The sequence below is a fragment of the Venturia canescens genome, chromosome 7 (assembly GCF_019457755.1).
Source record: "Venturia canescens isolate UGA chromosome 7, ASM1945775v1, whole genome shotgun sequence".
Taxonomy (NCBI): Eukaryota; Metazoa; Arthropoda; class Insecta; order Hymenoptera; family Ichneumonidae; genus Venturia; species Venturia canescens.
Window position 1 is genome coordinate 16829814 of NC_057427.1, and position 22492 is coordinate 16852305.

Below are 22492 nucleotides of genomic sequence, written 5' to 3' on the forward strand. Positions count from 1 at the left end.
CTAACACGATATTCTTCCTGATATCTTTCAAGTTTTCTCGGCATAGCTCAAGCCACCTTAACTACAAATTCTATCCTCAAATATTAATCTACTCAAATAATCATTATTCTTTAATAACTTTCATATAAAATGCTGATATAGATCATTCGATGGTTCAGGAATTGCATCTTATTGCGAATTATTCATCAAAACTCTTTCGGCGTTGCGTTCGACTTTCTTTTGACAAACAAATTCTCAAAACAGTTCTTTTATTCCGTGTCTCTCAACATAGCGCCTGACTATCACGTCATAAAAAAAATCCTCAGATGTAAGAATTCACATCAAAACACCGACAAACTGACATAAGCCTACGAAACAAGACTACTTCGTTTCATCGGCCCTCAAAAAAGGCTGTTCTTGAGCAATGGATCCCAAAAACGACAGATATATAAATTCAGTATTAGCATGCAAATAGAACCGTTTACCTCTAGGTCATGAAGAAAATATCGGAGGAAGTAATAATCTAGAAATTTTAGAAAATATAATTCTCTCGACGAATAGAAAAACGATAGAAAAGTTGTCTATTTTATCGAAATTCAGGAGCAAAGAATAAAAAATTATCTGATGATTTATTCCTGGGTATACGGGAAAATATTGTAGTTCGAATTTTCAACGACTATATGTTAAATAAATACTTGAAGGGTTGTTCTTAATGACGATTGACAAGGGTTTCGAGTACACTTGGATGGCTCGACGTGATTTATACATAGAAAAATAATAGCAGCCAAAGATAAAGCAAACACAAATTTGATTGAAGTAGAAATAACGACCGGGCTTGCCGGCACCCTTTTCCATCATCCCACTGACCACAGCTTTATTGTGGTGTCTTTTTTAGTGATTTAAAATCGAACCAGGGGAGGAATTTAAGAAAAAAAATTTCAACCCCAAATAAGGACCACCCTAATATGTATGTATGAGCAGATCCATTATATTTCGCACAATTTCTCGGAAGAGGTCTTTCGAATTTTCTCAAACTCGAGTATTACGAGGTACCTTAAAAATTATGCTTAAATACCAAATTTCAACTTTTCAAGTGCTCAAGGTGTCACGCGAGAACGAGCCATACAAAGGTCAAAAAATGTCCATTTTTCACCTCGTTTCAAGATGATGGTTCTCAAAGACCTTACGTTAAAGTCAAATAATACTGGTTCATCACTTAGAGAGTTGAAATTTGGTATTTGAGCATAATTTTTAAAGCACTTCGAAGCACCTAAGTTTGAGTAAATTCGAAATTGTGCGAAATCCAATGGATCTGCTCATATATAAATATTATATATGTAAATTTATTTGATTAACCTGGTCGTGATATTCAAGGCTCGGCTATGATATCGATGTTCGCTGAACGAAAAGACAACTCATTCCCTTATGGTATTTCAATACCGGTGATAAGTGGTCAAATATTTCATACTGGTTTTTCTTAAATTCATAATCAATGTTATTGAGGTACCCTGCACGTTTAGCGGTATAGTTTCAACTGTTTTTTTTCCGGACTCATAAACGTTTGTAATCGGGGTAAGTACGCGCAAGGCACATTTAATTCTTGATAAGAATCTTTTATGACAGTGAAACTTGAGCACTTATAAGATAGAATAGACTACTTCCAGAGCCAAGAACCGTGAACGAGCTGTAAATATATTAAGGAGCGAAGCTCCGGATCAGTTTCAGCAGCCTGGTCGAGTCGGACCTTTCGGAAATTGAATCAACCCGGCGCACATACCAGAACGAGTTACGATTCGTTTTCTCAACAATCGGGCCACAATTTCATTATAGAATTTGATGATCGTATTTTATTTTTTTAATTTTTCTTCCGATTTTCCAAACAATATAGCTTCGTCGAAGTTTAATCTTTCTCACGCAGCTTGATTTTCTTGCCGGAGCCACCTTCATAATATCCATTATCCGTTTATAGCTTGTCTAATCTTCTGGAACGGAAAGAAATACTGCGGTGTGCCAAGAATGACCAACCTGAATGAAGCCTTCAAAAGTAGTATATTCTTCATGAACGAGATCAGGTCCATATATGAGTGTAGTTCACCTTAATAGTTATCGAGCCTAGAACGGGATATCAATAGAGAACTTTTTGACTGTGTTAAAAGAGCAATTGGAAAAAAAAAAACAAACTTATGCAATTTTCGTTTCACACGTTATGCCCGAATACAACCACGAATTTCATTGTCGTCTGATAAAAGAAGCATGAAAATCATGAATTGGTTCGAGGGCCTGTTTTCGAATGAAAAGAGATGCTGGGACAGAGTTTGCTGAGAATTCGAGATTACTAGCCGAAAAATAAATCTCTCATGTTTTTTCTCGTCGAATATGAATTCCGGCATTCGGGAATTTATCACAGATCGACGTTGAACCAGGTTTGGCAATCTCCATCGTCCTCTTTTTCTCGTCTCGACTCCTCTCGTCTCCTTCCCTCCTTCATCTCTCTTTCTCTCCATCTCAAGAGTCCACTGCATTGAAATCGCTTCTCCGAAACTCGTCGGCAAAAACCGACGATATTCTCTCACCGGTTTCTCCAAGCGTGACAACTTTACACTTGGCGTTGCGCATGCGGGCAGGTTTTGGATCGCAACTTTGGCGATCTATGGCGCTTACGCATGACTGAATTCCATGCCCGGAGTGAGATCTTTCGAGAAAACGAGTCTCCGAGTTGGTCTATTCGTGAAGGTGTTTGTGCAACTAGAAATTATCACGAACGATCGATGCACTGCGGCTGTCCGATTCTGAAGCTCCGCGGTCTCTTATCATATCATTATACTGTACGATGTCGTAGGAAAAGGCAGGATAACGTTACAAATTATCAAAAGAGACCAAAAGCGTATTTACATCTTGTAAGTATGCAATGGAACTCCATTGGGCGGATTCCAAGTAATTTCACGAAAATGAACGCCAAATCTGTGAAGCCATCGGGACGCAAATGCTCATCTCCCGGAGTGAAGGAAATAACGATACGTTTTTCCGGTTCCCATAGGTAACGCACGCTATGGAGAGAACACACATTCATATAAAGACGTTGATCGACTCATGTTATGGTCGGTTATGGGGCACAGCATGTATACCGTGCTGTGCCCCGCTGGAGAGCCTTGCGTACTTTCTAAAAGCCTTCGACTTTTTCGTACACCGCCGATCTGAATCCATGCACCGACACATTCGATTGTCCTTCCGTATATTTTCATCGATAAAAATTCGGTCCTACGAAGTGTTAAGAAACCTAATGGACGTTATTGATGATTAATACATAGTAGGGTGTGCGGAAAAAAACGATATTTTTGTTTTCCATTGCATCCAGCCGAGAAAGTTGAATAACGGTGAGAAAAAAAAATCCCAAAAGTAGAGCTCACAAAAAAATTATTTTGAACAGCGCACCGCGTTTGAAGATTTTCCATAAGAATAACCCAGGAAACTATTGAGACCTTTGGTCATCGTATCATAACTGTTCAGGAAAGAATCATACACGAACCAGCACAAGAATATTTCTGTATGGAAAATTGATTTCTCTACAAAAAAGTTCTTTATAAAATCACTTATTTTTATAATTTTCAAAGAATCATTGTAAAAACGTTTCGTGCTTGGTTTTCATAAGATAACAATATTTTTCACTAATTGTAAATGAAACACTACCAAATGGAAAACGTGCTCAACATTGGGGGTTTATCTCATCAATTAAGAATAATTTGAGCTGATAAAAAAAAATGTCTCTTATTTTTTGATGAGCTACATTCTATAAAAAAAAAATATTGAAATTGGAAGGGAACACATCTTATGAAAATTTTTTTTTCTTCATACCTCGGTCGAAAGTACGCACTTTCGGCCCCGATTTCAGGGCCGAAAGTTCAACATTCCTGCATTGGTAAAAAAAAAAACACGCTCGCTGTGACAGCGGGCGCAAAAATTTTTTCAGCCCTCCGGGCGGAAAGTGGCAACTTTCGGCCCGCTGCGCGGGCCGAAGTTGCCGCATTCCGCCTGCGTCGGACAGAAAAATCGTATACACTCCACGGGAGTGAAATTAGACCACCTCAAACCGCGTGCTTATCACCCTCGCCTTCGGCTCGGGTGACAATTCTGCCCGCGGTTTGAAGTAGTCTATTTTCCCTCCCTAGGTGTGTAATATACTATTCTCTGCACACCTTAGTCGAAAGATAACATTTCTGCGCTGTCAAAACTGCACGCGCTTCATTTGTCTCGGCGGGAGCAAAAACTTTTTTCTGCATTCCGAAAGGATTGACGTAATTATTTTTTTTACTTTTGATGTTTGACGTTTGAACAGATATTGCTTACGTGTTTTTTGAAAGGTTGTGTCTAGTCATCTGCAAACCGTACGAATAAGATTATGTTATTCATTCGGAAATATGTTATGGAAATGCCATATTATTTCCAAGCACTATTATCAAAACAATACAAATCCGAACGAATAACATACATTTATCCTTCCAGATAAAATCAATGTGAAAGCCAAAAATAAAGTGACCAGGCTGATAAAATGAATATAGTCGTTCGGAATAATGATTTATTTTCAGCTTCATAGGAATGCAAATATTCATATTAATTATCTTTGCTAATATCTTGTTTTTTTGATGCCTGCCCCCCCGACCAGCAGCACTCGCTTCGCTCGTGCAGCAAATGTCGGGGGCAGGCATCAAAACATCTTCTATCGATAGTTGCGTATTTCGGAAGAAACGTACTTTCGACCGGCTATGAAGAAAAATACCCGTGAAAAAATTGCCGATGCTTACCATATGGCCGATGCTTGGCTCGATACTGGGTAAACGACCGTTGGGACTCAGCGTTGGGCCCGAGTACGGGCCAGCATGTTTGCCCACGTTTAGTCAATGCTAAACTTGGGCATTGGGACCCGACAACCAGCCAACCCTCGGCCGGTGTCGGTTTATAACTGGCAGCCAACCGTTGGGACTCGACGTTGGGCCCGAGCATGGGCCAGCATATTTGCCCACGCTTATAGCCAATGAAGAATTTGAGCATTGGGACCCGACAATCGCCCACGCTTGGGCCGGTGTCGGTTCATGACTGGCAGCCAACCGTTGGAGGCCATCATTGTCCCATACCTCGGGTTAATACTGCTCGCCTTATTTTTTAAAATCTGTACCTGCTATATTGTTAGATATACAATCGGTATCCGCTCATCAGCCTAGGCTCAGCCAGCACTGTCTTGCAACGGCAGCAATTGATGATCAACTTCTGGTCATCCATTAGTTGTTCATCAATCAATTTGTTGTTATTAATCCAAGAATATTTTGTTGCTCGCACTCACCAAATAATAATCGACTCTTTAAAGCAATTTTTTTTTTCAGTATATATAATATTTAGTGGACACATGTTGTGTTATCTTCATTTTTTTGATATTGCAAATGAATTAAGATTTCTTGTATAACAATAATAATAACGACAATAATATCAATAATAATAACAATAATAATCTAGAGATGCGGCAGCGTCTTGACGCTAAGTATTGAGGTAAAGTGTAGGTAGAAAGATTCAAGACGGGCCGTGTATCTTTTAATAATATACAGATTAGTCATTTAATTTTTTCGACTTTATTAATTAATCAGCTGAAGGATAAACTTTTTTCAATTTTCTTATCAAAACTCGTACGAGCTAATAAGTTATCGAATTACATGAAAATTTGTTTCCGGGTATTTTACAGTTGTGTACCAAATTTGGTCTAAATCGGTTGAGAATTAAAAAAGTGATTTCAATATGTACACATATGATACAATACCAGAATGGGCCCAATATTTTATTTTGAGAATGTTGATACAAAAATAGAAAGTAGTCGATAGTGTAGTGGTTAGCGTCTCGGACAAACTAGGTAGGCATTAGGTAGGAAAGTTGTAGGTAGGCAGTTCAAATCCCCTCTGAAAAATTTCAACTCTAAAGAAAATATAAAGAACTGTTTTTTTTTAACTAATTAAAATTTCCACAATGACGGATAATTGTATAGGGTGATAAAATAAGCATGATTGAAAATAAATATTATTTAATTAAATAATCGATAACAGGCATTCGCTGGGGAATGACGCTGGGTGAATGTGGGGCTAGCATTGGGCAAACACCGGCCCAGCGTTGGGCCGTTGTCCAAACTAACGCTGGGCCGATACTGGTCCCAAGCGCTAGCCTACCGTAGGACCGTAGCTATCACTCCAACCGTGGTGCTACGGTTGGCCGAGTTATATTGCCAACGGTCGTCCAACCATCGCGTATAGTTGGCGCGGTACTGCACCAAGCTTGGGCCAATGGTGCCGTTTTTCACGGGTAGTATACACCATACGGGCAGAAGTTTGATAGCCCTGAACTGCGCGTCAAATGCCCTCGGCTTCGCCTCGGGCATTGTGACGCGCAGTGCAGGAATATCAAACTTTCTGCCCTTGTGGTGTAATATACTATTTTATCGATTCAACTTCAAACGGTGATAGCACCAAAACGGTTGCAGTGAGCTAATTGTTTATAAAGACTTTTGTTGTAAGGAAATCAATTTTCCATAAAAAAATATTCTTGTGGTTCGTGTGTGATTCTTTCCTTAAGAGTTATGATACGATGATCGTCTCAATAGTTTCTTGGGTTATTCTTATGGAAAATCTTCAAACGTGGTACACCTTTCGAAATAATTTTTTGGTAAGTTTTGCTTTTGGGATTCATTTTTTTCACCTTAATTCGACTTTCTCAGCTGGATGCAAAGGAAAACAAAAATATAGTTTTTTTCCCGCACACCCTGATATAAAGTATTAGGTTCTGTCCGTTTTTGGAATAAAACAAAATACAAAGAAAAGGTCAGAATTTTCTGGTAAACCTAATATATATAAGAACATCCATTGGTCTTCCCACAATTTCTCGGGAGACGTCTTTCGAATTTCAACTCTCCAAATGCTCAAGGTCACGGGAACTAGCCTCATAAAGGTAAAAAAATGTTCATTTTTTGCTTCGTTTTAAGGTGATGATTCACAAAGACTTTACTTTCAAGTTAAATAATACTGGTTACATTTCCTTTAGTATACCATCTAGATTATAGAAAAAAGTTGTTCAGTCGTCCAGACTGAGAAGCCTTTCACTGTGATTGAGTTAAATAAATTAGAAATTTCAATAAACTGATCATTTTTAAATTGACGCAACAGATTGATTTTTAGTCTAATTGTATTCTAATATGACTCATTTTTTTCGTTTTTCATAACCTTCAAGTGAGTCATGTCAAAAAATTGAATTACGTGAAGAAGTTTAGAAATCAAGAGACTCGGTAGAGTCTCGGGACAAGTACATTGACAGCCCTGTTGTCTGCTGGCCTGAAGCTCTCGTCGCGACAATCTTTCCTCTGAATAAAACAATTCGCGGTGGTATATCATTCCGGAGTTGGTCATTTTTGAAATTTTACAAAAAATCGCTAACTTTGACCCTGCACCACGGGTTTCTATCAACTCCTATGTCCACAAAAATTTAGGTGAGAATAGTTCTTTATATCATTACTAAAGATTTCAGCTACTTATTTCTAGGTAGGTCTGAAAAATTGCTCTCTTCAAAAGCCAATGCACAGATACATCAAATAATTTTGAGTTCTGTTCACTTCTAAGTGCGCTGTCTTTTTTACTGTCAGTTTTGGCATAATTAATTTAATAAATCTGTGGTACTTTTTTGTGTCAGTACCAAAATGTTGATGAATAAACCGCAACAGTTACTTGCAAACTTTAAAATTCTCTGCAATAACATGTGCATCAAGTATTATCACTTCCTATTTTTTTTCATTGAATATAGATATTTATAAATAATAAACAATAAAAATAATTAAAAATTCTAGAAAAAATTATCGATGGCTCATTTATGAATAGCATATGAATACATTGCATTTAGGATACCACACATATATGAAAAAATAAGCAATTCTGTTTGTTTTGACACGCTTTAACTTTTTTCTTCTCCACTTGATCCGCGGTAGATACATGCAGACTGAAAATTTTCTGCATCGACATATGTGTATCCACTTTGCATTTTTGGGTATGGTAATATGAATAGAAAAGAATGCTTTGAAAAGTCGTTGGAAGCACATTTTTAAATGAGATAAAAATTTCTAGATTCAGAATGCAATATATATTGTGGCGTGGCAATTTCGCTCATCACTAAAAATGTATAATTCGACCGAAATGGCTCGGGGGAATACGTCTTTCGACGTTGTGTGTGAATTCCTCTCGAACAAATAATATCGAAAAGTCTCAGGCGATAACGTAACCATTTTTGTAAATTTTATTTTGAATTTTTTTTTGTTCCAATTTAAATATTTTTTTATGAACGAGTGACGCGACTCTAAAGAAGAAGCGAGAGCAGAGAATTGGGCAGTTCAAAAGTAGAAAATCGTCCGTCATTTCATCGTAGATCTCGTTGGTCATCGAGTACGAGTTTCAAAATATCGAGCGGTGGGACGCTAACTCGAAGCCCTCACCCTGAATCGTCGAACTTGCGGTGCATCTACAGCATCGAAATCCAACCTCGGAATTTGAAATTTGTAAACATTGAATATTCTCAAACAGCTTATTTGATTATTATGCGAACCCACCTCGAATATTTTCGAAGAAATCGCTAGAATGGGGATCAAACGAGTAGGCTAAGGGTTGGGAGGTTAGGTCTCAAGAAACCGCGTTATGAAATTTCGAATCGATCTCGTTACTCGAAATCCGGACCACAACGAGGAAGGACGTATTCTCTTGAGCCTCAAATTTTCCTGTCGAGAAGCCAACGCCCCGAAGTCGAATAGTGATTCCAAAGATAATTGCCGGAGTTACGTTTTCTGAAATCATTGCGGTGAGCCGTTGTCTCGTTCATATTTTAGTCTCGTTTTGTATTATTTTGCGCGCAAACTTGTAAATCGGTGAAATATCGAATACTTGAACGATATCGTTTGGTTACTTTATCACACGAGCGAATTGAATTTTAACGTCCTTTTTAGCTTGTTTTTTCATCAATTGTATTTTTCTTATCGTTGTGAAATTAATAGAATTGCCGAGAGGAATTCGTTAAATTGAAAATTGACATCCGGACCAGAGTCTTAAATTGAGAATTACCGTATTTTTGTGTTCTGTCACCGAGAACTTATTTATCGTCATTTCGTAAGCGAAATTAATTTCGTTTTATTAAAGTGTGAATTATTATCGTCCTGAATTATATCCGAGAGCAAATATTTAACGGAGATAACATTTGTTAACAAAATTTTATATTGAATGAACTACTGATTGAAATTTTGGAAAATATCTAAAATTATATTTGTTTCTTATTTTCTTTTATAATAAATCATATTTTGTAATCCCAGCTCTTACATTTTCCGCGTTATTATTTTCCTCCGAAAAACTCACACCCCTCTACCGAGAATATTGGAAAACTCTGCTAGTCTGGTCGATTCTCGAACCTATTACTTTTGTTTGATTGTTGAAAAATGTTGACGAGGAGAAATCCTCGACTAGCGCTCAACAGCAAGAGAAATGCGTTAATTTGTCGCTCAATCTGGGAAAAAGCGTTACTATATGTATATCTAACAACAGCCAATTCTGTTGGACTTAGAGAACATTATATGTGCTCTCTTTCTCTCTCAAAAAAAAATTGTTTTAGTGAAAATTCTTCATGTTCTTTTTTATTAACAATGAATTCAACAAAAAAATGAAAAACAAATCAAGAGACTCGGTAGAGTCTCGGGACAAGTACATTGACAGCCCTGTCGTCTGCTGGCCCGAGGCTCTCGCCGAGTATACTTTCTCTGAATAAAACGATTCGCCGTGGTGGGGGTAAAATTGGCAAGTGATTTTTTTGAATTACCGAAGTTATGAGTCATCTGAGGCTTTGAAAATCGAACTTTCAGCTAATTAAGAAATTCTCTTTAGATTGCGCCCAAAATCAACACGATCGGTGGCGTAATTGCTGAGAAAAAACTTTGCACGGGCTCAAGATTATGCAAAAGTTACTGACACATCACGAGTTCGACGTATACGTATACGCGTTTTGACGTAGTTAGTGGTAGTAGAGTTGTTGCCTCTACGCATTCTGATTGGCTCAACGATGTCGGCTCCTTCAGCTGCTAGGCCGACCGCGGGTGAGGCTCAAGTGTTAGAAGGCCTAAAATAGCGAACCGGCATTCTGTATATCTATATATGCGTTATACAGAATGCCTGTTCGCCATTTTAGGCCGTCTAACACTGTGTGGAATATATAAAAAAAACTTTCGTCATCTAACGAAGTGCATAGTACTAAAACCTGTGGAATGCTAAACTAAACCCGTATAAAAGCAGGCGCGTAAATGTAGTCTGGTGTGTGAAAAAGAATAAAATAAAAAAATACGCGGTGCATGTCAACGAAACTTTTTAAGATTTCATTAATTCGTTTGACTGAAAATAAGTTTATCATTTATATCATTTGTGAATATAGGTTATAAGATATCAATACATCGATACGCACATCCGAAACCACCCGAGACTTGTTTTCATACTGAACGTCATTTTGACAGGTGAGGTTATGATCCCCAAAGTGCTGTTGTGTGCGGACTCTAATTAATAAATGAAAATGGTTAGTGAAAATTGGTTCAAGAGACTCGGTAGAGTCTCGGGACAAGTACATTGACAGCTCTGTCGTCTGCTGGCCTGAGGCTCTCGCCGAGTATACTTTCTCTGAATAAAACGATTCGCCGTGGTGGGGGTAAAATTGGCATGTCATATTATTCAAATACGAAACTCATAAGTCATCTGAGACTTTGAAAATTGAACTGGAGATTAATTAATAAATTCTCTTTCGATTCCGCCCAAAATGAGCATGATCGGTGGCGTAATTGTTGAGAAAAAACTTTGCACGGGCTCAAGATTATGCAAAAGTTACTGACACATTACGAGTTCGACGTATACGTATACGCGTTTTGACGTGAGTTAGTGGTAGTAGAGTTGTATCTCAACGCATTCTGATTGGCTCACTCCATCTGACAGACCACGTTTAAACTCCATAAACGTATCCACGGTCACACTCCATGAACGTAACCACGCTCAGACTTCGTCAACGTATATATGTACAACCATCTGTCAGTTTTTGATAGCATCATGAACAAACGTAGTTTCGACATAATAAAGTGTGGTCTAAATTCAATTTTAAAAAATGTTTGTTGTTTAGTAGAGTGCATAATATTTATTATTTTAGTAAAAATAGTGATGTGGTGTCATAATATTAAGAAAACCGGTCTTTTAGTGAATTAAACCGGTATAAAAGCGGCCGCGTAAATCTAGTCTGTGATCCGTGTGTTTTTGGGTGATGCAGATTTTATTATTTCGTTCGATTGGAAATAAGTATTAATTCCTTCAATTGAACCAGTGTGCGAGGGATATTGTCCAGTGTAAATATATCGTCAGTTAAAGCATGGTTATATGTCATGTGTGTAATTAGATTATGTATACGAGTTCGCTTTGATAGTTGTGTGTTAACGAATCAGCCGGCGTTTGACGTTACGAAGGCGCGACAAATGTAACGAACGTCCGTATAGTTGGTAAATAATATAAACTTTCTAAGTCAAATCAGTTAATCGAAAAGAGTTCTAAAAGTTCAAAGTTGTGAGGAAAAACGTGTGTCAACCTATAACCTCAAATTTTCTTTTTGATCTGAAATGACATGGTTGATAAATAATTAATAAAACAAAAACACACGGAACTGTTAGTATGATGTTAGAAACTTCAATTGAATAAATGTTTTCTAATTTATTTCTTGTGTCATCATTATTTTTGAATATTCCCATATTTTGCTTCCTATTGAGTTTGGCTCTGCTCTATCCGATCCTTGTTTTGACTCCATCGGTTTGCAGCGGATGGATACATATTATTAATTGGTTTCCTAATATGTGTCCTATGATTGTCTAATATTTCTTCATGCTGATTGTGGTAACGTAATTCAAGTGGTTTCCGACTATGATCATCAATCGCACATTTTGTATATCTGATTCTCAAAACAGTTTCTGGTGTTGATATAAGTGCAGTTATACTTTTTCCACCTGGTCTGTCGAGTAATAAATTTTGAAACTTGTTCCAAAAAGTCTTTGGATGTTTTTTTTGCTGATAGTATGAAAAGTTGAATCTTCGGAATGCGGTAGGCAAACACAAATTTTGACAACAATACTTATGAAATAACTCGTATGTTGAGTATTCCTATTCTGCAAACTGCAAATGGGGAATTATTGGTGAAAACATTCATTACGATAAGTCTACAGTTGCTCAGTTTTGGATGCGATTGAGTATAATGCCTGCCAACATCATGGAAACCTACAGAATTTCTAAATGTTATATGCGCTATGTCATTTTAATGGAACATCATGACTTTGAACAACTTTTCACTATAATACTATATAGATTTGGATCATTGAAATACAGCAAAAATCTGCAAACTATAAAATTTATATACTTTGCCATTCATTTTACTTTTTGACTCTCACTGCAACATAAATATGAAGTGAAAAATTCATTAGAAAAGTCTTCAGTTGCTCATTTATGCTTTGAAATTTGATTTGAAATTGCTGTTTTCCAAACTCATTGCGCAGATACATTGAATTGCAGCAGATAGCTGCGAACTTTAAAATTTCTGTGGATAAATATATGTGCTAAGTATCACCTCCTATCTTTAATTATGGTAATATTGAGTATTCTCACTTTGCAAACTACAAATGTGGAATTATTAGTGAAAAGATTCATTACGCTAAGTCTACAGTTGCTCAGTTTTGGATGCGATCAAATATAATGCCTGCTAACATCCATGGGAACATACAGAATTTCTGAATCCAATGTTCGCTATGTAATTTCAACATAACATCATGACTTTTACCAACTTCTCTCTATAATACTATAGATTTGGATTATTGAAATACAGCAAAAATCTGCGAATTCTAAAATTGATATACTGTGTCACGCATTTTACTTTTTAAAACTAACTGTAACATATATATGAAGTAAACACTCATCACAGAAGTCTTCAGCTGCTCATTTATGGATAGATTTTAAATTGCTGTCTTCAAAATTTATTGCGCAGATACATTGAATCGCAGCAGATACCTGCGAACTCTGAAATTTCTGTGCATAAATATGTGTGTTAAGTATCACCCCCTATCTTTGATTATGAGAATGAGTAATAGAACTTGGTTTAGTAAGTTTTAAAGTATTTCTTTTTAAATACTATTGAAGTTTGTATTACTGCGGTATGAAGCGAATACCTCCAAACTTTCATATTTTTGTGTCGCAGCATGTGTGCCAATCATTTAAATTCTTTACTCCAACCGTAACATGTAATCTCAAAAATTCATCACAAACGTCTTCAGCTTCTCTAAATTCCTAAATTTTCCGTTTTCTATTTCATTCTGAGTTTTTAAACTTTTAAATTCATTAATGAATTCTCCTGAAATTGTTTTTCGCCAAAACAAATGGAGATACCTTAAACGTCTTTGAATTCGGTTGCTCTGTTGAATTAAGTACGCTCAGTTTTTTTTGCTTCTTTGAGTTCTGACATAATAAATGTTTCCGGGTGCCTTTTTTCAGCAACTATCAAACTGGATAATTGGATCTCAGCGGCCACTTGCAAACTTTGGAAATATATTTCGTCAGGGACACGTTTTGAATGACACGAAAATGTCTAGATTCAGAATGCAAAAGCAACATTTAAAAAGGGCCAATTCTGTTGGATTTGTTGTGTCTTGAATTTGATCTATCTTTCCTCTTTTCCTTTCTTTTTCCGAACGTTATCAACCGAAAATCATATCTCGGCCCGCAACACGCATTGCTCCATGCTCTTGAGTTCCCAATGGACGAAACATATTAGAAGACAAGGAGAAAAATCACAAAAGTCCAAGACTAAACCTCTATCGAAATATTTTCAGTACAATTTCGACGAAAAATAGGTCTTTTTTCGTGAAAACCAACGTTATACGCTAAAAATTATAAACAATTCATAGAAATTTAAACTAAAATCTTACAGTCAACTGAACATAAATAAGGATCTTTTGAGAAAAAAGACGTGATATCAAACCATAAACTTCCCCTAGGGAAAAAAAAGGTTGGGACAAGTACATTGATGGTCCCTCGTTTGCTGATAATTCCACCCATAAAAAAAACTTTAAAAAAAAATACAGAACAATTCGAAAAAAATTTTACAAATCTTGAAAAAACATTATCTTTAAAAAAAAAGTAATCTGTATCTATTTTTCTAAGTGTCAAAAGAATCAAATAACAAGTAAAAAATAAAAAATCGAAAAATCGGTCTTGACATCATTTTGGAAACCGATGCCTCATTCTTCTTATTAGATTCGGACAGCTAAATCAACTGAAAAAAATTCCATCTAATTTACGTGCGGCATTAAAATTTATTATATTAATTCGAGGCCAAGTATTTTCTAATGAATTGAAAAAAGTTACCACTTGAATTACGTGCAGCATTAAAATTTATGATATCAATCGGTGGACAAGTATTTTATTAGTAACTCCAAATTTTGACATTATTAAATTCTTTTAAGAAGCTTTCAAATCCAAAAAAATCACATAAAAGCTAGTCATATGTTACTCTATGGTGGCAGAGACTTATAAGAAAATCGACTCTTCTCAGACTTTCAGGATCCTCTGGTATTATTCACAAAATTCGACGTCGATTGGATCGATACAAATTATGTTTAAATATGTGTTAAAAGTACTTGTCCGGCCCATCACTTTCCGTTTAAATTGTTTATCCAAATAAAAGTCAGGGCTTGTCTAGAACTGATGGATCACAAGTATTCATGCAGAGGGAATTGAGAGAATTATCTTCAAGTAATTTCTACTTAATTGCACTAATTTAATAAAAAACGGAAACAAATTATTCCGCAATATAGAAGGGATATTATTGTGCATCGATAAATGAAAAAAATTGTACATAATGTATATGTTCAAGCTTCCAAAATAACTCTGCAGTTTACATTCGATGACGGCACTTTTTACTTCCCACTTATTCTTCCAGCGAACGAGTTCCATTCGGAATAAGAACTAACCTATAATATTATTAAGAACATTAAATTAATAATGAATCGCATTTCAACAAACTTTTAACGAGATTCTGCCGTGCCATTTCGTTTTTTTATGATTGATTCTTTATTGAATGAATAGTGATGGGCCGGACAAGTACTTTTAACACATATTTAAACATAATTTGTATCGATCCAATCGACGTCGAATTTTGTGAATAATACCAGAGGATCCTGAAAGTCTGAGAAGAGTCGATTTTCTTATAAGTCTCTGCCACCATAGAGTAACATATGACTAGCTTTTATGTGATTTTTTTGGATTTGAAAGCTTCTTAAAAGAATTTAATAATGTCAAAATTTGGAGTTACTAATAAAATACTTGTCCACCGATTGATATCATAAATTTTAATGCTGCACGTAATTCAAGTGGTAACTTTTTTCAATTCATTAGAAAATACTTGGCCTCGAATTAATATAATAAATTTTAATGCCGCACGTAAATTAGATGGAATTTTTTTCAGTTGATTTAGCTGTCCGAATCTAATAAGAAGAATGAGGCATCGGTTTCCAAAATGATGTCAAGACCGATTTTTCGATTTTTTATTTTTTACTTGTTATTTGATTCTTTTGACACTTAGAAAAATAGATACAGATTACTTTTTTTTTAAAGATAATGTTTTTTCAAGATTTGTAAAATTTTTTTCGAATTGTTCTGTATTTTTTTTTAAAGTTTTTTTTATGGGTGGAATTATCAGCAAACGAGGGACCATCAATGTACTTGTCCCAACCTTTTTTTTCCCTAGTTTATAAATACGGGAAACAAATTCAACGATGATGGACAAAAATCATGAACCTTATGGAGAATGATTTCAATTTCACCAAATAGTGGAAACATTCGAAATCGTTGAATAATTGAGGGGATCACTTCAAACATACGGAGAATATCAAATTCGTTATAAAATCCACAAAACTTGACGAAAATCATTGGAGAAATTTTTTTAAACATCACATGAAAACATTCAAAAACTTTAAGAAACCTTATTGAAAAACATTCCATATCGTTTATAACTACCGTAGAAAAAAGATTTGATAAAAATCCCTTCTCGATGAAAAAAAATTCGGCCAAGTACATTGATGATTGCCTGTTTTCGCATTAAACCTCAAAAAACGTAAACTAAAACTCTCAAACTTCGCAATGAACATTATTTCAAATTGTGAAAAAATATCAAATATATTACATCCTATAGCACCCGAAGACCTTACTTGTAAACATTTTAAAAACTGATGCCCCATCCTCCTAATTTTATTCTGACAGATAAATAATGATTCAAAAATGAATTGGAACAGTTTCCATTTACGTTACATGCAGCACTAAAATTTATGATATCGCTTTGAGGCTAAGTATTTATTGGTAATTTGGAAAATTTCGATCAAAATAAAATACACAACAAAACAAGATTGAGGAACTTTAGAGAAAAAAAGTCGTGATATAAAACTTCGAAAATTCCCTTAGGGAAAAAAAGGTTGGGACAAATACATTGATGGTTCCTTGTTTCCTGACCATATCACGAAAAATGTAAAAAAAATTTCATAAAAAAAATTATGAAACCAACTGTAAATAATTTCAACAGAACAATTCGAAAAAAATTTCACAAATCTTGAAAAAATATTATATTAACAATAATACAAATCTGTAATTATTTTGTAAAGTGACAAAAATTCATATAAAATTAAAAATAAATAAAATACAATTAAATAAAAAATTCCATCTAAATTACTTGCAGCATTAAAATTTAGGCCTAACTAAAATAGTCGGTCACTTTTTAACTCGACCCTCTTTGATTTCATTACATTTTTTTTCTCATATTTTTACATTGTATGAGAAACTCTCAAATTTTTTCGATTTTTTTTGCCCGCCGTTTCCGCGCAATTGGTTTGTGTAAGACGATTGTGCATATTTTTTTTTCTTAATTCAAAGCAGAAAATATCTGTTTTCAAACTGATTATCTATTTTGATGTTTTTCAATAAATTTTCAAAAAAACTTCGATCAATTCAAGATCTTTTGCCGCCGGTCCCATCATGGAGAAATGTTTCGTATTACATTTTTTGGTAATTTGAATTTTTTTTGTTCAATTTTCACTCGAAACGGTTTTCCGCTATTCAATCTTATGATTATTCAAATTTGTCAGTTCGTTTTTGTTGTAATTCATTTACTTATTCGTGACCAAATGTTATTAACAAATGATTAATTCCATAAATCTTTTTTCAATTCTAAGCCTTGCCGCAATTCCAATACTTGTCTTGTAACGATATAGAAAACAAGCAGATTATACGATGCGTTCATTGGACGTGTCTTTCAATATTTTTGTAAATGCGGTGCCAAAATATACTCCAAATAGATCTTGAAGTGAATAAAAAATGTATATTCGCAATACTGTATAAATATGTTGTACATAGTACGACCGATGCACGCATTGTATGCGCTACAAACGAGTCGTTGCCGCATGCAACGACTCGAGCTAACGTACTCGAGCCTCCTGTGCATTCATGCACCGTTGAGGCCGGTGTGCATTTCGGACACGCGAAGAATTCATTTCTCGAGCCCGGGGGAAAGAGGAGACGAGAGAGAGAGAGAGAGAGAGCGGAAAAGAAACTCTCGGGCTATCGTGTCTACCGATTATCATATATGTATACACCTACCTACTTATATGTACTATATACGTACACGTAGCATATATAGAAAAGGAATTCCTTACTTCAGTTGAAAGGTGAAAAAGAAAAAGCGGTGCGGGTTATTCTTTTAAAATCTGGCGATACAGCATCACATCACGAAATTTCTTCCATGTTTATTCTTCTAAAATATCACTGATTATTTATCATTATACTTGCGAAAGACGTTTGATGCGTTTGTAAGCATCAAACGTATTGAAAATTACGTGAAAAAAGCTTATTCGTGAATATGGAAAAACCAAGTTTTCTTGAATTTTAAATAATAAGTTTTTTGTCGGTTCATCGAATTATATAATAGCTCATGGGATTTTATTTCAATCGCGCATTTTGTTCAATTTGTAATTGAACATCGAATAGATTTTCGGTCAAATTATTAAAAAATTCAAAAAATCGGAGGGAAAACTGAAACATTCATTTTCTACTCGTGAAAATTCATATGAAACTTTCACCCACGACGATTCGCGCATATCAGCAGTGTTTTTTCCCTGACAACTTCGGCGTTTCCTCTTCCAATGCTATTCTTTTACTGCACTTATCACTCCTCCACTTCCTTCTCATTGAGTAAGTTGCAGCTCGCTTCGGTGACGGCAAAAACCCAACTGTTTTGAGATCTCCGTACAAGACTCGTGGGTAATCCGTTTCAATGGACTTGCGCTATTTTCGCGGGAAAACTTTGATAAAAAGTATCTGAATAATCTTCTGCAATGAACGTTTCAAATATTAAAGACTCGCGAGAAAAAATAATGGGCGCGCATACAGCCCACGGGGGTATAATTTTGGCTGCAATATTGCATTGAAACGAGGAATAAAAACCGGTGAAAAACAAGAAGTAAAAACAAGATTCACATGGGTTTGTTTGTATGTATGCAACACACGTCATATAAATAAATATATGTACATTCGCGGACTTTTTATTATCGTGTATACAGGATTTCTCATATCTCGGGTCTTATAATAATATAAAAACATTCATAGAGGCTCGGAAGAGAAATAAAGGAGTCAAATTTTGTTGATAACCGGACCTCGGGGACACGTGGAAATGAGAGATGAGCAAGTATTACGCATGTGGGAATCACTTGACGCGCAGCTCACCAGGCCAAACTGCGCGCACGGTTTATCTGTTGAGTGCGGTCTACAAGAGTTCAATATAGAATTACACCTTTATCAGACTGTGAGTATCGAAAAGAGAGTTGAGAACTTGACAATTCGGAAATTCATTCTTCGTCTTTGCATTCGATACAACGTCAATTTTATTCCGTAAAAAAAAACGAAGTTCATAAAAAAAACGAAGTAGGGGAGGTCGGGGCAAAATAAGTTACTTAAAAAAATTCCGTACGTTTCAAAAATTTGAGAAGCTCCGTCTATTTCTTGCTTCCAAACATAATGATAGATACTCTGATTTTTATCGATTTCCAAAAAAAAAAATTTTATATAACATACCACGTTTTACAATACAACTTTCGAAAACAGTAGTAGCGAGGGGTACTCGACAGAGAAAGAAGCACTTTTAACTCCTAGAAGTTCTTTATCTCCTTGGTACACAATGTACTACTATTTTTTGAGGCAACCCCCCCCCCCCCCCTTTTCCCAATGCAAGTTTTAGTACACCTCGCTTGCTTTTTTCAAGAAGCAGTCATCGGTTCATAAGGGCATAAAAAAAGAAAAATAAACAAATATGCGAATAAAATATAAAAGATAAAATTTTGATGGGAATACATGTTTTTGCCAGATTGCCCGGTTGCCCCGATATCCACTAAAAGTCGGAGAAAATCAAACTTTGAAAACGGACAACGAGACCGGTGATAAAATTATAAAAGCGATCGGAGCCTAACGAAAGCCGGATTGCATTTCTGATGCAATCGGGGAATTTCATCTCGTGCGCCCATTCGATCGTTCTTATCCTCGCGGTATAAGAGTCTAACTCTTTACTTCGAACGACGACGCGTTATTTCATCGTGCGTGTAAGTATGACATAAGCGCGAATCTCGACAATAGCTCTACCGTAATCTTTGATCTTGGAAGAAAAATTAGAGTGCAATGAAAAAATAGCGTATAAACACTCGTATTTTCGGAGACCTGTTTTCGAGCCGAAAGTCTCCAGCAAACAAACGTGCCATTTTTTCTCTCTGTAGCTTTCAATAAAATATCAAGTCATAAAAAAGTGAATGATTTTAACTATTCCAACACTCCAGGACAAAAACCTGTTCTAAAACCATTTTATATTTTGATGCACTTTCATTTCGGCTCGTAAAAATATTTACGGCAAATGAATATGTTTCTGCAAATATCTCGGCTGTTATCGTAATACTCTTTTGTGTGCTCAATGCACGCCAGATAAGTGCAGCTTACCGCTCGAACAAATTGGCCAAATGTTTATCGATTAACACAGTTTTCTTGATTTTTCGTTCACTCTCTCTAATGTCACAGCGACCAATAATTCGCCCTTTGTCGTTCCCGTTAATTTCCGTTAATTAAATCCAGTCGATAAGAACGATGCTTCGATCATTCATTGATTCTATCAGCAAACTCGCTGCTCCTTGAAACTTTGGTCATCCCATTTTCACTCCATTCGAATTCTTTCAACTCCATTGAAAAGCATAAACGAATTGATGAAATATTTTTTTTTACTATACTCGATTAATCATTTATCAATAAAGTAATAAATTGTATTTCGTCGAAAACGAATCGATAACATATTTTCATTTTGAATTTGCTCGAGTATTGTAATATAAATCCGTGACGATTAAAATTGTAATTGATTTAAATATATGCGTTTTCCGTCGAGCCAGAGCGCTAAATAGTCCATGAGATAAAAATGCAATTGCTTTGTAAATATATTGAAGCATGCACGGGTGAGTGATTTGACTCGAAGAGCACATCGAGGACGAAGATTTTCTTGGCATCGTTGAAAGATCACATGCCGCTTCGAACGAAGGTCACGCACCTGACGTGACGCTACAAGTGGGAAAAAAAAAACAGAGTGGGGAAGTTATATATGTATAACGTAGTCATAATACGTACACACGCAAACAACACACTCGTCTGTTCGCAGAGACCTTCGTCGCGACGCAATAGAAAAATAAATTCTTCCACAAACTTCAGTAGTCATCTTTGCATCTTGACCGTATTGCAAAAAAAAAAAACTCCGACGCAAAATAGAGAAATAAAACGTGAAAAGGCCCGCCCGGTTCAATCAGCCGAGTGCGCATTTTGACTCAAATGCAAAAAAAAACAATTATATAACTGAAACGAAGATCCAGTAGATGGAAAATAATTTTTATGTTAAAACGCAACGAATAATTTTTCATTATGGCTCTACGCATTTTCATTGATAAGGCAAATCTGCGAAAATTTGGTGTCAGATATTCGGTTGAATCTCGTCTATTCTTCTAACGAGGCCAATTTGACTAACGATATTTTTTCATCCGGTATCGCCGGCAAGAATGAGTATTTGGGAGTCGAAAACCGAAAGCAAGAACTGGAAATGTCTTGAATTCCATCGACCGAGGTCGCCAAGGGAAAGGGAGTATGGGAAATGCCACCGAGGAATCCTCGACGTTCGTGTTGTTATTATTATTATTATGGATTCGAGCAGGTAGAAAAAGTCTGAGGACGTTTTCATCCCCGTTGAAAAATGCACTGGACCTGCAAGCATCGTTTCGTAACTAAACGCTTTGGAAACCGAAAGAAAAATCAAGTTCTTTTACGATAAACTATTTCCGAAAAAGAGAATATAAAAATGGAGCGGTTTTTTAAATACGTAGTAAGAAGATCGAATTGACAGCTCTTTTCCGGCAATTTCTTGCAAAGTGACATGACAAACTATTTAGCAGGAGAAATAAAAAAATATTTTCACACCTTAGAAAATCACGTCACGTGTCTGTCAGTCAATCTACGCGTTGTTTCGATATTTCATTAGGTCTGTTCGCGCTGGCTGAACTTTCTGCACTATTCTGCAGCAATTTTGTGGGTTGCGATATCACTATATATATATAGAATAGTGCAGAAAGTTTAGCCAGCGCGAACAGACCTATTGTTACAAAGTTTAAAGTTGGATTGTTAGGGCAAACCGAAACATTTCCCCGTTATTTTTCAAAGTAAACGATATTTTTTTTGTTTTCGTGTATGATTGTCTAGGATTTAATAAATCTTGGAAATGTGATCGATGATGCACCGCGGCCTGTATCAGCGTAAAAATTTCAAATCGGACTTGAAAAAAATCTGTCTTGTTGATACACTAAAAACTTTTATATTTAATATTAATAATTATAATTCATCATGAAACGCATCGAGATTTATCGTCGAGAAAACACGCGTTTGCTACTGACGTTATATAGTCAAGCCGTTAGGGAAATTGCAAAAATTTAACGCCAACACCGATTACTATTTTTTGGGATTCCTTTTACTTTTCAAAATGTACAGAACAACGATGAATATTTATGACGTAAGGAAATTGAAAAAATAATTAATTTCGATATTTGTTGATATCTCAATTAGTTCAGGAATTATCAGGGTTTAAAGGTTTTCAGAACTTCAAAAACCCACATTTTTCGAAAATTATAACGCTCGACAGAAAAGAAATAAAGATGTAAAAATTGGTGGCATACTCCTTTCATGGGGCACTGTTTTATAAAAAAAAAAAAAATGAGGAAAATTGAAAATGGTCGGGATCATGGCCTAGGTGAAATTGCGTGGAATGTCTCATATATAAATGAGAATAATAATGA

The 22492-nt window shown here is 35.7% G+C and overlaps 1 protein-coding gene across 1 annotated transcript in view; it reads right to left on the minus strand.

The window, feature by feature from the left end:
- The window catches only part of LOC122412933 (uncharacterized), a 49642-nt gene that overhangs the window by 26290 nt on the left and 860 nt on the right, over positions 1–22492 (minus strand). The window lies entirely within an intron of this gene.